The sequence below is a fragment of the Rhineura floridana genome, chromosome 2 (assembly GCF_030035675.1).
Source record: "Rhineura floridana isolate rRhiFlo1 chromosome 2, rRhiFlo1.hap2, whole genome shotgun sequence".
Taxonomy (NCBI): domain Eukaryota; kingdom Metazoa; phylum Chordata; class Lepidosauria; order Squamata; family Rhineuridae; genus Rhineura; species Rhineura floridana.
In genome coordinates, this window is record NC_084481.1 from 73899294 (window position 1) to 73915486 (window position 16193).

At 41.9% G+C, this 16193-nt stretch overlaps 1 protein-coding gene and 1 pseudogene across 1 annotated transcript in view; one reads left to right on the forward strand and one right to left on the reverse strand.

Moving 5' to 3' along the window:
- The window catches only part of GPR39 (G protein-coupled receptor 39), a 239765-nt gene that overhangs the window by 74904 nt on the left and 148668 nt on the right, over positions 1-16193 (reverse strand). The gene's annotated exons all lie outside the window — the stretch shown is intronic.
- LOC133378573 (5S ribosomal RNA) lies at positions 6126-6234 on the forward strand (annotated as a pseudogene).

A 16193-nucleotide genomic window follows, 5' to 3' on the forward strand; every position in this document is an offset into this window, starting at 1 on the left:
ACACTGCTCGACGCCGTGGGTACTCCAATGTGGAGTCCCGCAGGGCTCGGTTTTGTCTCCCATGCTTTTCAACATCTATATGAAGCCGTTGGGTGCGATCATCAGGAGTTTTGGAGTGCGTTGTCACCAGTACGCTGATGACACGCAACTCTACTTCTCATTTTCATCTTCTGCAGGTGAGGCGGTCGATGTGCTAAACCGTTGCCTGGACGCGACAATGGATTGGATGAGAACTAACAAACTGAGACTCAATCCTGATAAGACTGAGATGCTGTTGGTGGATGGATTTTCCAATCAGGTGGTGGATACATACCCTGTCCTGGATGTAGTTACACTCCCCAAGAAGGAACAGGTTCGTAGTCTGGGAGTTGTTCTAGACTCTTCCCTGTCACTCGAGGCTCATGTAGCCGCGGTGGCACGGAATGCGTTCTACCAACTTCGATTGGTAGCCCAGCTACGTCCCTACCTGAGTAGGGAGGACCTTACATCAGTAGTACATGCTCTGGTAACCTCACGTTTGGATTACTGTAATGCGCTCTACGTAGGGCTACCTCTGAAGACGGTTCGGAAGCTACAGCTGGTGCAAAATGCGGCGGCCAGACTGCTAACAAGAACGAAGCGGTCTGACCATATAACACCAGTCTTGGCCCGCTTGCACTGGCTCCCAATATGCTTCCGGGCCAAATTCAAAGTGTTGGTACTAACCTATAAAGCCTTATACAGCGCGGGACCTCGATATCTGTCGGAATGCCTCTCCCGCTATGAACCGGCTCGTACACTACGGTCTACTACGAAGGCCCTCCTCCGGGTTCCGACTCATAGGGAGGTCCGGAGGGTGGTGACAAGATCAAGGGCCTTCTCAGTGGTGGCCCCCAAACTGTGGAATAGTCTCCCTGAGGAGGTCCGCCTGGCGCTGACGTTGTCATCCTTTCGGCGCCAGGTTAAAACCTTCCTTTATTCCCAGGCATTTTAATTTTAATTTTTAATTTTAATTTTTGTTAATGTATTGTAATGTCTGAAACTTGATTCTGAGCCTTTGCTGTTTTAGACTGTGATATTTGATTTTAGACTGTGAAGGTTTTTTTTTTTTTGGTACCATATTGTATTTTATTGTATCTATGTTCACCGCCCAGAGAGCTATTGCTAGTCGGGCGGTATATAAGTTTTAAAAATAAATAAATACTTGAAAGATTACCACACAGAGGAGGGCCAGGATCTCTTCTCGATTGTCCCAGAGTGTGGGACATAGAATAATTGGCTCAAACTGCAGGAAACCAGATTTCAACTGAACATCAGGGAAAACTTCCTGTTAGAGGGGTATGACAATGGAACCAATTACCTAGGGAGGTGGTTGACTCTCCAATAGTGGAGACATTCTAGAGGCAGCTGGACAGCCACCTGTTGGTTATGGTTTAATTTGGATTCCTGCATTGAGCAGGGGGTTGGACTCGATGACCTTATAATAGGCCCCTACCAACTCTATAAGACCCTCCGTGGTGCAGAGTGGTAAACGGTGGTAATGCAGCCGAAGCTCTGCTCATGGCCGGAGTTCGATTCCAACGGAAGGAGGGAGTTGAGCCTCCGGTAAAAGGGGTCGAGGTCCACTCAGCCTTCCATCCATCCGTGGTCAGTAAATGAGTACCCGGCATATGCTGGGAGGTAAAGAAAGGCCGGGGACGGAACTGACAATCCCACCCCATATATATGGTCTGTCTAGTAAACGTCGCCAGACGTCACCCTAAGAGTCGGAAACGACTCACACTATAAGTGCAGAGACACCTTTACCTTTTACCAACTCTATGATTCTATGAAATGCAACAAACGTAGGAATTTGATACATTTGTGAGAGTGATAAGTAACTGTATGTTAATCATATGCAACTGAAACTCTCCAGCAGCTCATGATACATTTCCAGGATGGCCCTTGGACCTATACAGGCTGTATACTCCATAACTTCTACTAATCCCTTTTCTAAACAGGTAAAATGGAATGGGATAAACTGACTTGTTACTCAATGACATCAAGTATACTTTTCAACAGTCGCCCAAAGCCCTATTTTGTGGGTAGTTGCAGAAAGTTAAATAAAGACACGTTTAAAAGCAAAAGGCACTACAGCACTTTCCCATAAGCTTCAAATTAACATTTTTGAAAATCAAAACTTTAAGAGAAAAAGAAAATGTTTTGTACAGTAAAAGTATTTTTAGCTCTAACAACAGTGCAATCTCCATAATGCCCCCTACTGGGAATCATTTAATCACCAAGTGTTCACTTTCCGTAGGTTACCTGGGTTATCTATGTATTGTATTGAGCTTTGGCTCCAGATATTCCAACTCAATACAATTTAGCTCTGTGCTTGAGCTTATACTGTACTGTGTTTATAATTTTACACTGCTACATCCCAGTCAAATCACCAAGTGGCACAGCTCTAAACCGTGGAACCGCTTTGCAAATTGGAATGAGGTTGTATCATTTCAGAGGGCTACAACAGCTTCCTTTTTAACAATATTTCATTTCCTCTCTCCTGACTGTGTTGTTCAGCAGGGATAACAGGAGCCATTATTTTGTACTTTTCACACTTCCTGTGAAATTCTGCTGGTTTTCATTATGGATTTCTAGCTTGCAGGAAAGTAGCTCAATGAAGGACAGTGAAGCCTTTTCTTTGGCTCTCTTACTAAGAAAGCAGGAGAAAGGAGAAGAGAGAAGGGAGAAATCAAGATACTCTCTCACAGTATGTTAATTCCCAATTTTCTTGTACAAGGCAATCAATTCTCCCTGCTATTTTACTAATTTATCTCTATCAAATGAAAGCCAAACAAACTTTACTGAAGCTGCTGTAAAGACATAGCAGCAGCGAACACACAGCTGCACCAGACTGGAGCTTTCTATATGATAGAAATTTGCCCCATGGCACGTATACTCACCCCAGACACTATTAGAACTACATGGCAACCTGGTTGCCTGCAGCATTCAGACAAGTAGAGAGGCAATGTTGTCCCTGCTCTACCACCAATCAGAAGTGTGAAATAGGAGGGCCAATGTGGCCAGACAACTGCCCCCAGCATAACTGTAGTTGAAGTTACCCCGTTGTGAGCTTACAGACAGCTATGATCAGTGTTTTTTTTGGTAAAAAAAAAAATGAGGTGCCGATACTCATACCTTGCTAAAAGTGCTGTGGGTGCCAGCACAAAATGGTTACCATGGGCAGCGAAAATAGTACCAGTGAGTTCCATCCCCAAAAAAGCATCGTCCATCATAATCACAATGTAAAGAAAATTATTTACAATCCCAATAGCCTGGTAGTATATTAATTCCTGGGCTGTTCACAGGATCATTTCTTCTGCAAGATCACAAGCAAGTCATATCTGTCAGGAATGCCTAGATAGATGTGCTGGGGATCACTATCAACATTGCCAGAGTCACCTTGTTAAGCTGCAGTCTGAGTCAGTTAGACCTGGTTTGTCACAACTTCTTTAGAGGATAAAAGCACTCTGAGATATTGTACTAGGCCAGGTGATTTCAGGTTAAACATTCTGTGACCCATGCCAGAAATGCACTGAGAGAGCAAACTTGAAACCATAGCAACATTCACAGAGGAAAGGGAATCTAATCAAGCTATCCATGGGACGCTTGTGTGAACTCCCACTTGGGGAGGTTAGTTACTTAACAGCTATTTTTTTATGTATAGCACTACCACTCCATGTGGACTGTACAACTTTTTTTAACCTCTCAATTAGCTTACTTTTATAGAAGCAACAGAGAAATAAATGGGAGCTTAAGGGCTTATTTGATGAGTTATCTCCTTTAACAGTTGCTTTGTTTATTATGGCTTTTACACGCCACCTTTCTGCCAAGATGGTTTACAACATAAAATACTAAATCTAAAATATTAAAATAAACACAGACACACAAAACAAAAAGTTACAAAAGATTAAAAGCAAGAGTTGATGGCATGTGCTATTGGCCTAGCCTTCTTCACCTTCCGCCTTCACCAGCGAAGATGGGAAGGGGTCTGCCTAACAGTCCCTTCAGGCCATTGGCAGTCTCTCATGAGCTGATGGCACTCTATGCCCTAAGGTAAAGGAGAAGAGAAGAAGCTCATGTCATCAGTTCCTGAGAAGACCACCAATAACCTAGGGATGGAAAGATCTGTCAATTTCAATCTCCCAGTTACTCACTTTTCTAATGTTAAATTCAGTCCTCTACATTTTCTACAGCAATCTGCAATCTGCAATTTTTTTAAAATCCTCATGAAAATTCTCCATCATTTTAGTGTGAATTTCTCCAAATAAACACATTTTTGTAGGCAATTTTGACAAAGGTACACATTTTTGCAAGCCATTTCTCATCATATCATGCCTTTTTGCATGTTATTTTCAATCATATATTCATTTTTATGCACATTTTCCCTATATATATTCATTTTTATACATATTGTTTACTTGGCGACCTGCATCCCAAAATTCTAATAAATGCAAATTTTGAAGGATGGTTGTCTTGCAGTTCTCATATTGTTTTGGAAAGTGCAAATTTGATAAATTCTGCTTGAAATGCAAACTGAATTGACATTCTCACCCATCCCTAAACCTGAGAGAAGTTGATGCAGCCTGCCCTTCCTCCCTCTCCCATAAGTCTACATTTATATTATGTAAAGCAGCCTTCCCCAACCTGGTGCCCTCTGGATGTTTTGGACAACACCTCCCACCAACCCCAGCTAGGTCCATGGGAGTTACAGTCCAAAATATCTGGAGGGCACCAGGTTGGGGAAGGCTGATGTAAAGTATTTAAAGTCATTGTTTGGTTGTCAGATTTATTTTATGTGTTCAGAAATTAAGTATGTTGCATAGAATATAAGCATACATTTATTGCAGTGGTTCTTAATTTGGGGAGGTCACAGACCTCTTTGAGAATCTGATGAAAGCTATGGACTCCCATAAATAAATAAACAAATAAAATTTATGTGAAAATTGAATTTTCGTGCCCAGTTCACAGACCTCCTGAAATTAAGAACCTGTGATTTAATGCATCTTACTACATCTTTGTTAAGGTTAAAATCCTATGCACACTTACTTGTAAATTCAGCCGGTTTTCCTTTCTAATACACATGCATACGACTGGATTGTCAATGTATTAAAAATCAGCATTGCCTCCTCTCTAGGAATTATTTTTTAAAAGACTTCTTTTAGCATATCTGCTAAATCCTATAACTATATGCAGATTTAGAATTGCTAGTGCTTAGACACCAGGAAATAAAAGGCAGATGACAACTCCACTTAATAAGCTGAGAGAGTTTTGACGCTTGTGTAAATATTGCAATGAATTTCAAAATAGGCTTTTATTGCAGAGTTTCTGGAGAAAAAGTTATAAAATTAACAAGGCCAAGATACTGAGAAATTTTTATAGAAAAGGAAGCAGGCTAGGATGTGCTAAGGATGGCTGGCAAGGGACACTCTGACGAGTTTCTACTTCCACAGTGGAGCACTGTGCTACTGCTGCTGCTGCTGCTGCTATAGTGAGTGCCATAAATTTTAATTTATGGATTATGCTGTTCCTGCCTGGATCCCATATCCAATGAGCTCTAACAAAATTTATCTAAATGTTGTTCATGCTTCACTTCCCATTCTCAACTCTTGATGCCTATGTTTTTATTGTGGTTTAAAAAAACCCACCAACAACATAATTTGTTATCCTTGACACTTCAAGAAAGCAAGCACGCACACACACACAGACACACACAGACACACACACACACACAGACACACACACACACACACACACACACACAAGAGAAGACCATGATTTCTAGACCATGCTGTAAAGACAAGACCAGGATTTTCTGGTCTCTGTAGGCTCACTCCATATATTAAAATAAATCCCAAATCCAGAATTATCTCGGGGACGGGGGGAGAGGGAAGAGGAGAGAGAGAGAGAGAGAGAGAGAGAGAGACAGAGTCAGATTGTGTGTGGCATTGATGGATGGCTGTTTTCACCAGCCTTACCTCACCTACCCGCCTTAGGAACCTTCACAAGGGAGCTGCTCCTAGAACTGATGGTGGTGGTTATTCAACAGTTTTGGGTCTAGATATAAAAATGGGGTGAGGATTGATAGGTACTGTTGCCATCAGCATGCCTACGGTCATACTGCCTTGAACATGCCTGATCTCAGAAGCTAAGCCGGGTGAGGCCTGGTTAGTACTTGGATGGGAGACTGCCTGGGAATACCAGCTGCTGTAGGCTTGGAGGAAGGCAATTGTAAACCACCTTTGAATACCTCTTACTATGAAAACCCTATGAATATATCCAAAGAGATTCACAGGGTCACCATACCTGAAGGCATACAACAACAAATTGTCATCAGCTTAGACTTTGGGATATATTGAATATTGTTAATTCGGCTATTGGTAAGCTTTAGATTTCCTTGAGTTTTTGATATATTTTAAATAAACTGTTAGTTGTTGAATTGTCAGTATGCTGTACCAATATTTTTTAAAAATATTATGTATTATGGTTATTGTATTTAGACTTAGTTTTCTGAGAACTGCTTTGAGCGTACATTTATTTATTTATTTCTGGGAAATGCTGTATATAAATAAATGGTCTATGACTAAACCAACTAAAACACATATTAACAGCATCTGCAAAGCCAGATACAACATCCAGAAAATCAGGGAGGAAAGGTATTCACTGGTCAGAGCTCTCTACACACCTCTAAGTAGGAGTTAATGACAGAATAATACTCTGCAACAGTTGAATGCACCGAACCGTTTGATGTTCAGAATACAGAATGTGTATGGCAGAGATGAGAATTCAAGATAAAAAGCATCTGAAAATGCAGTTTGGAAAGAAGAATTGCTTATTAACTCACATGAAATTAGCTGAAGGCTTTTTATCAGATGCAAAATTTAATTGAAATTATATTGGTGCTTATCAGATACCATAGACAGGAAAAGAGAATTCAGGTTTATAACAACAACAACAATATGACAATCCCATTACTGACAGCAAAGATTCCACTGCTCTAACTCATGAGTCTTGCATCCCTTGACAAGCCCAAGTTTCTAGTCAGAGATGGATGTTATTGTTTCACACTCTCCCATTTCCCCAAGGAAGGTCTACAAATGCAGATTCCATTGGAAGAGAGGGAAACTAACAGCCAAACCACACATGACGGGGGCAGTCATGCTTGTTCAGTATTTTTGCCCTGTTTTTGTCTACTTTTAGGAATGCAGGGGTGAAGGGAACAGCCATACTTCCCTCAGCCAGGCTGCAACACTGAAAGTCTCACTTGTCAATCACTTAATGTCCTAAGGCTGCTGGGTGATTGAAATCTGTCAAAGTTCAAAGAGAATCATTGTAACTGCCAATCAGCTAATCAGCAGTTACTGCAACCTCCTTTAAAGATGCACTGCCAGCCCCAACCAGCTGATTGGCACTGCAAATGTGCCTTCAAAGGGGCTTGCTCCATTTCAAACTGTTTCCTAAAGTGGAGGCAGTAACACAAGCAAAGGGTGGATTTTTCAAGTGCTTGCTGAACTGGGACCTGGGTTGAGAGAGAATGCTGCTCTGGACAGCCTAGCCATAGAATGCAAATGCGGATAATAGGAATGCTAGTTGCCAACAGTCTAAGCTGAAGAGTTGGGCCAAATGGGGTTGGAACAAGGATCTAAAGAAAAAGTAGATTAAGTGGATAAAGTGAGATGAGCAGATACAAAGGCAGAGAGAAACTAGGAAGCCACACAGGGAAAGCCGGAATCTGGCTATTGTTCCGGCAATGTTTTCCACTAATAGCTGAGTCAGGCAGAAGAACCAATGCATGCATGTAGTCATGATGGCACTTGGGAAGACAATGAGTGGTATTCAACTAAATAGTTCTAACTGATTTGCAAAAAATATTTGTATATTGCTATATCATAAAAGAAAAACAAAGCAGTTTACAACCGCCACGCATATATTAAAAAAAACAATCATAAAAATTTAAAATCAGAGATCATCAACTAACTACTACAGAAAGAAGTTTTCTTAATTGCCTGTATAAGCTTGCTAGTTAGTGCTAGTGCAACGGGATTTTCTCCCCTCCCCCCCACATACATCCCGTGCCATCCCCAAATCTGCTCTAGAGCGTTGGAGGAACTTCCAGAACAGATTTAGGGAGTGCAGGGGGGGAGGGGGAGAACATTCCACTGTGCATAGGAGAAATTCTTGTGCTGTGGAATAGTCTCCTTAGCACTACTTTGAATACAACCAAGTGCTACTATCATCTCTTCCCCTCTGCAGTCTCAACTGGCTTATCATAACACAAGGGATTACCAGAACATAAACCGAGTAGCTCCCCAGTGAAATTCCAGCCAATCTTGACCAATACATTCCAGGAGTTTGTATAGACGCTTCCCATCTTGGCCTACTGCTTATCAGAATTTTGCTGTTTTCTCTCAAGGACAAGCTTCCAAATGCAATTCATAGTTTTCCACACAGAAAACCCTGGGATGTCAAATCAATGGCTCATCCAGCGCAGTAACACATCTTTGGCATTGATTATATAAATCATTCTCATGGTTTTAGTAGCACAAGGACCTCCATTCCTTACTGTTCGCTCTGAGCCTCTGGCAGCTTAAAGACACACTTAATGCACTGGATATCTTACACAATTGCTAATACTGTGTTTCATGCATGTAGTATCATCCTTTCAGAAACAGATATCACTAATATTTATTAATATTAATAAAATTAACAAGAAATATTAAAAACAATATTTATTACTGCTATAGCAATATCAATGTGCGTATTACTTTATAATACACAAGAGGGCAGGTCCTTGCCATTCAGTAACCAAGCCTAGGTACATATGATTAACATTAAAGAACTATAACAGGGGTAGGAATATGCTTTTAATTTTGGTCAGATGCTTGGTTACACAATGGTTAGGGATAAATGGCTTGTGCCAAAAGCTTTAACAGATTGAACAGATACGCTCTCAGTCATGATACATATGGTGGCACAGAATACATATGGTGGCACCAGTCTCTAATTTACCATTCTTGGGCAAGGTGATTGAACGAGTGGTGGCAAAACAGTTACAGACACACTTGGATGAAGCAGATTATCTAGATCCAGTCCAATCAGGCTTCAGGACTGGACATGGAACTGAAACAGCCTTGGTCGCCCTGGTGGATGATATGAGGAGGGCGTTGGATAGAGGAGAATATACCTTCCTCGTCCTCCTCAATCTCTCAGCAGCTTTCGATACCGTCAACCACGGTATCCTTTTAGATCACCTGGTGGGATTGGGAATAGGAGGCACCGTTTTATGGTGGCTCCGTTCCTATCTCTCAGACAGACATCAACGGGTGGCATTGGGGGATGAGGTTTCAGACCCTTGGCCTCTCAACTGCGGAGTGCCACAGGGTTCTATCCTCTCCCCCATGCTATTCAACATCTATGTAAACCCGCTGGGGGCCATCATCAGGAGATTTGGGCTGCAGTGCCACCAATATGCGGATGACACTCAGCTCTATCTCTCATTTAAGTCCTCACCAGAGTTGGCTGTGGACACCATGTCCAAGTGCCTGGAATCTGTAAGTGGATGGATGGGAAGGAATAGGCTGAAGCTAAACCCCAATAAGACCGAGGTGTTGCTCGTGGGAGACAAGAGAAGGTTAGGAGAAATAGACCTGGTGTTTAATGGGGTAAAATTGCCCCTGAAAGACCAGGTCTGCAGCCTCGGGGTCATTCTTGACTCCCAACTGTCCATGGAGGCTCAGGTCTCAGCAGTGAGCCGGGCAGCTTGGTATCAATTACATCTGATAAGGAGGCTGCAACCCTACCTTCCTGTCCATCTGCTCCCACGGGTGATACATGCCCTGGTCTCCTCCCGCTTAGACTACTGTAATGCGCTCTACATGGGGTTACCCTTGAAAATGGTCTGGAAACTACAACTGATACAGAATGCGGCGGCACGATTGATTAAGAACAGCCATTGCCGTGATCATATCACTCCAGTGTTAGTAGATCTACACTGGCTGCCAGTTGTTTACCGGGCCCAATTCAAGGTGTTGGTGTTGACCTATAAAGCCCTATACGGTTTCCGCCCAGTTTATCTGAAGGAGCGCCTCCAGCATCACCAGTTATGCCGCCTGACAAGATCAGCCACACAAGACCTTCTCTCAGTCCCACCAGTTAAAACAGCTAGGCTGGTGCGGACTAGAGAGAGGGCATTCTCGATTGTGCCCCCCACCCTCTGGAATTCCCTTCCTTTCGATCTTCGCCATGCCCCCTCCCTGATAGGTTTCCGCCGAGCCTTGAAGACCTGGCTGTTCAGGCAGGCCTATGGGATCCCTGGGGTGGGTTAGCTTTTAATACTGTTATTAATCAGAATTGTAGTGTTTAGTCTGATTATTGATTGTGGCTTTCATTGTTTTATATTGTATTTTATTGTATTGATGTACGTCGCCTAGAGTGGCTGTTAATTCGGCCAGATAGGCGACTCATAAATAAAATTTTATTATTATTTATTATTATTATTATTACAGAAGCCTATCTGGAGGGTGAAGGCGAAAACAAGTTTAACATCACTCAAACAAATTTTTACACTAGATACAGTAAGAAAATATTGTGATATCAAGAAACTAAACGGTAACTAGGTGATAGGCTTGACTTCGTGTTTCATTTCATTTTGGAAAAGTGAATTTAACAGTGTAATCCTAGGCAAGTTTACTCAGAAGAAAATCCTACTGCACCCAGTGGGGTTCCCTCTCAGGTAAGCTTGTAGCCTAAATCACATATGTAACACATTTCAAAATACCTTAAGTTTATTCCAGAAGAGGCTTACTGGGTTATGTCTAATGTTATCATTTATACCATAGATCAATACAAGTTCCTCTGTAAATTAACATCCACTTAACAATCTACTACAAGTAGTACTTTCACCTGTCGGAAGGCTATCCTCCATCAGTAGATGGTGGCAGGATGCCATGCTCCCTCTACCCAAGGGAGTCGTGTTAATAATTGGAGAGTAAGTGTGCTTCTAAAAAATGGGATAGGATGTTCCTGTCAGTTAATGCAGCCTTCTTCCAACCCAGTGTCCCTCCAGATGGTTTGGACTACAACTTCTATCCACCCTGACTGCTGGTCATGATGCCTGGGGCTGAACTGAGTTATAGCTCAAAAAATCTGGGAGGACACCAGATTGGGGAATGCTGAGTTAATGCAACACTTTTATGAAGGCAAAACAAATCTACTAATTCCTATCCCTGTATAAGCAGAGCTGCTAATTCATTTGATTCTACTTCAATTTCTATTGAGATGCCCACAGTATAACTTAAACACCAGAAGATTCTAGGAGCTGGTTAAAAACAAAAGCAAATCAAGGCACCATAAAGCAGATGGAGTACTAAATTTTTGCTGGCTGAAGTCTATTGACTAGACAGGATTGGCAGGGTCACAGGGACAGGCTCATTTCAACTCTGTGAAACATCCGTTTTGTTTTGTTTGTCACTAGACTGGTTTGCAATCCATCTCATTGAATAATTCATGGCATGGATCTTCATGTGGGTATTGTACTGTCAGAATTTCTAACATACTCCACTAATCTATAAATACCAACTATAAATGTTCTGAGCTGATAACTTTTATGGTTGCAGTGGTGTCTCTCTCCATCTCTCCCACTCTTTGTTGGAGGGATACACTGTATATTTTATACTGCCCCTCTTTTACTAACACCAAGTGCTACAAACATTAGTGTTATTAACATATACATTAGCTTGAGCTGATTTCTTCCTCCAGCTGCTGTTCCACGTTCTGATGACAGGCTGCAGCAGTGAATCAGATAATGCTAATGAGTGAGTTAATGAAGTTCCTGCAGTGGAATGTGCCGCTTGGAAAGGGGTATTGAAAGCATATCCAATACCCTTGAAAACTCAAAATGGTCTTCTTCATTTACTTCCTTTGCTTTCTGGCTTGCACCTAATTCTGGACAATAAGCAAATGGCTTTGAGGATGGGGAGAAGAGCAGCAAATATCCTTTCCAAAAATGCACAAGTGAACAGAGAATTCAAGTTAATTAGGAAACCTATTCCAAGTGGACACCAGCCAACTCTCGTCTGCCCTGGATCAAGCTGCCAAACCTTTGCTTGCCTTTCATCAAAACTTCCTGCTCCTGTTTTCCTTCAGTTCGCTTTTAAATTTTCACTCACTTTTATTAACCTTCTTAATGGATCCTCTCCTCCTTATTAGTGTAGCCCAGGTCCTATTTCTGCATTTTAATTAAAAACAAGAACTTCATAAATCAGAGATAATTTCTTTTAACCGCTGAGAAGGAGTAAGCTGAGTAAATGAGGTGATGGGAATTATAGGGATTGCTGTTGCCTCCCCAAACAGCCTGCCAATCCACTCCCATCACACCTTCTGTCATCTTCACCTACCTAAAACTCTGCCTTTCTGTTTCATCTTTGTAAGCCCTTCCTTTCAGCCACGGATAAATGTCTGATGTACAGATGCATCTTAATGTTTAGGAACAGGAGTAGAATACATAGCCTGTTGCAAGCTGTCCCCACACCTTAATTTTGCTCACACCCCTCGAGTGCACATCACCCACCCTGCCTCCTCTTCACCTGGTGGGGGGAAGGGGAAGGGAGAGATGCCAATGAGTGCTCCCACATATGGGTGAAGGGTGATTTGCCCTGCTAGGAGCCTGTATCAATTCTTGCTGAAGCTCCTTGATGACAAATGACATCCAGGGTTTCAGTTCCTACAGGGAATCCTGCAATTTGAAGTCCCAGAACCTCTTGTCATCTGTGGGAGTGTTCTTCTCCACTGCCCCCTTCCATTCCCTGGGATAGTTTTTGCTTGCCATGGGGGAAGGGAAGGAAGGGGAAGGTGGCAGCAGGCAGCCATCAACCCCCTCCCAGTGCACCTTTAGTGGGAATAACAGAGCAATAATCCCTCCCTATTTAGGCCAAACACAGGTGAAATGCTATTGCCATCATGGCCTGTTTGTAGAAGCATTTGGCTGGCCAGTGATAAAGACAGAGTGTTGAACTGACTTGCCCTAGGTTACAGATGACATGCAAGGGCAAGATTGGCTCCAAGCTCTAAATAGCAAACCCTAAAATCATTTCTCTTTCCAAATATTAGTAATCCTCCTGGCATATTTCCTCCCAATATGGTGTGAAATATTCAGCATTGCTCCTGCCTCCCACCCTTCAGGCTTCTAAGTTTGCAGGGGAAAAAGTGGGAAAATAAATTCCCAAGGTAATGATGCTTGAATTCTTCATGAATTCTTCTGGCAAACCATAATTAGCAAAAGATTCAATGCTGCAAGATGTGGTCCCTAGCTTTGCTAATTTTTTTTTAAAGTATTAAAACAAATTCAGGAAGGACAGGTCTGTCAACAGCTATTGCCTAAATGGGATTTCCATGTTAAGAAACAATACTTCTGAAGAACAGATTATTTTTAAGGGGTTTTATTTATAAGCACAGCAGAACGACAACACATAAGCAGTGGCCAAAAAACCCACACAGCATCTAACAGGTTCTCTGATTGTTATGGAAAGCAAAGAGATTCCATGTAGCAATATAATATAGCGCTCATCCATACATCTGTATAATCTGTAATGTAAGCCCCTTGTACCCACATTAATTCACCCTTATCCACATGTCCTCCCCAATCACTGCCTTCCCATGCTTTCCCCTCCCCTGATCCAGAGTTTCCAATACCAACTATACACCAAAAAGTAGAGAAACAGTGATTTCAAAGAGTTACTGAGGAGGGATGCTGGTTACATTGTTGAGACCTACCCCAGTCTGCGTCTGTGTTAGAATTGCTTTTAATATGTTTTCTTTAATAATATGTTTTTAACACTTTTTTTTTAAAAAAAGATGTTTTTAAAGCTTTTTAAAAAATGTTTTTAACATTGTTTTGTTTTAATGTATTTTATGGTCTTTTTATGATGTTTTAAAGTGTTTTTAGCGTTTCTGTTTGCTGCCCTGGGCTCCTGCTGGGAGGAAGGGCGGGATATAAATCAAATAATAAATAAATAAAAATAAATTGTATTGCATGTTCATCTCTTTCCCTGCCTCCTGCTTCTGTTGGGTTCCCATTGGCTCCCTCACCACTCTCCCTTTTGATCTGAGCCAATCAGCAACACAACAATATTGTGGGGGAGTTTGTAAATAAAAAAGGGCACTCCTATAAGTATGGATGGGGGGAAAGTTTGATTCAAGTACAAAAAAAGTGCAAAACAATTAGGTCTGGACTACCAGTAGACAATTCCAATAAGGAAAATGTGGATTTTTAGTATGGTCTGGATGAGCCCAGAGTTAGTAGCAGTTACATTTTACTATCTTTCCCATCATTCCTTTTCTCTTAGCTCTCACACAGCATCAACAGAAAGGCAGCTATCAAGGAAGTGATGCCAAGTTTCTCAAGAATTTCTCATCTTGAAAAGCCCATGTCTTTGTATCTGTGTTGGAGCATAACCTTGATCAATATGATGCAAAAATAAAATGAAACTGTGCCATAATGCATCCAGATTGTGCAGCCCTCTAATTGTTTATAAATGACGGGTTACTTTTTCAGCTATCAGTACAGTCTAAACTCTGTAGTACCACAGAGACAAGTCCAGATCTTCCAGTGTTGAGCTACTACTACACATGCTGCCTTTATTAAAAAATACAACATTTTCTGGTCCAAGTTTGGGCCTTCAAAGACAGTTAACAAATCAAATGGTGAAGCTGCTACTGCTGCTGTTGTCATCATTATTATTTAAATTTATATCCCACCCTCCCTCACAAAGAAGGCCAGGGCAGCAAACACACAAGCAATAAAACAATGTAAACATCTAAAAACAATTCTAATATAGATACAGACTGGGAAATATCTCTACTTAATGCAATAATTTCTTTCAAAATTTTAGATATTTCTTGGAAAATACTTGTCCAGAACAGTGCCACTATTAGGCATTCTCACCAAAGGTGACTATAGATCCCCCAGCCACCACAGCTTCTCTAGCAATCAGGGGAAACATTTGGTAACATGTGCGAGAGTTGCACTTGTGTCCTGAACCAATGGCCACCATCACCTTCATCGCCTGTTCATGAGCTTCCATATTGTTGGTTGCTGTTGTAACAGACTAAACAGGTCTTGGATTTTATCAGCAAGGATCTTCTTATGTCCTCATCCAGCAATCAAATCCTGAATTACAACATCTGAATCTGTCATGTGAGAACATGACACAAAAGACTATCTAGTCCAGTATCCTGCTTCCTACAGTGGTTAATGAAATACCTATAGGAAGCCCACAAGCTGGACATGAGGGCACATAACCCTCTTCCACTGTTGTTCACCAGTGTCTGAACACCAAACCCATATCTGTAAGCTATTGCCTCTATCCTTGTGCATCCTCTGTGAAGAACAGATAGCCCTGTGTATAGGTGGTATTCCCAGTGGCAGCCATTTTTAACTTTTCACTCAATGCCATGGAAGTCAATTCAACTTCCAGAGCATTGCAGAAAGCAAAGATGGCTACTGCCAGAACCAATGTGCTTAAAAGAGGGTGAGCATCCACAGTGGGCCTTACTGCAGTGAGGTGTTGGCAACTGCCTAATGTGATGTTGTGTGCCAGGCCCAATAATGCTTCAGAACCTCAACAGGTCCCCAAACTCCTGACCACCATTTAAAGGCAAAAAGCACGCACACACACACACACACCACCCTTCTCTCTGTGAAAATCAATTTGCACAGATGTTTTGTGGAGTTTTGTTGCCCTAAATATATAATGTGCAGCGTACATTGAATGAAGAACCACTACTGAACATATTTGAAAATCTGTTGACTTGGAACTTCATTGGAAACCCAGAGGAAAACTTTTGAAATTAAACATGTAGCAGCTTAAGGAGAAAATATGAACTAAGCAAAATATCATAAGAACATAAGAAGAGCCTGCTGGATCAGGCCAGTGGCCCATCTAGTCAGCATCCTGTTCTCACAGTGGCCAACCAGGTGCCTGGGGGAAGCCCGCAAGCAGGACCCGAGTGCAAGAACACTCTCCCCTCCTGAGGCTTCCGGCAACTGGTTTTCAGAAGCATGCTGCCTCTGACTAGGGTGGCACAGCACAGCCATCACGGCTAGTAGCCATTGATAGCCCTGTCCTCAACTGCAGTAACATACATTGAATATGGCAACTAGAAACAGTCACTGAAGA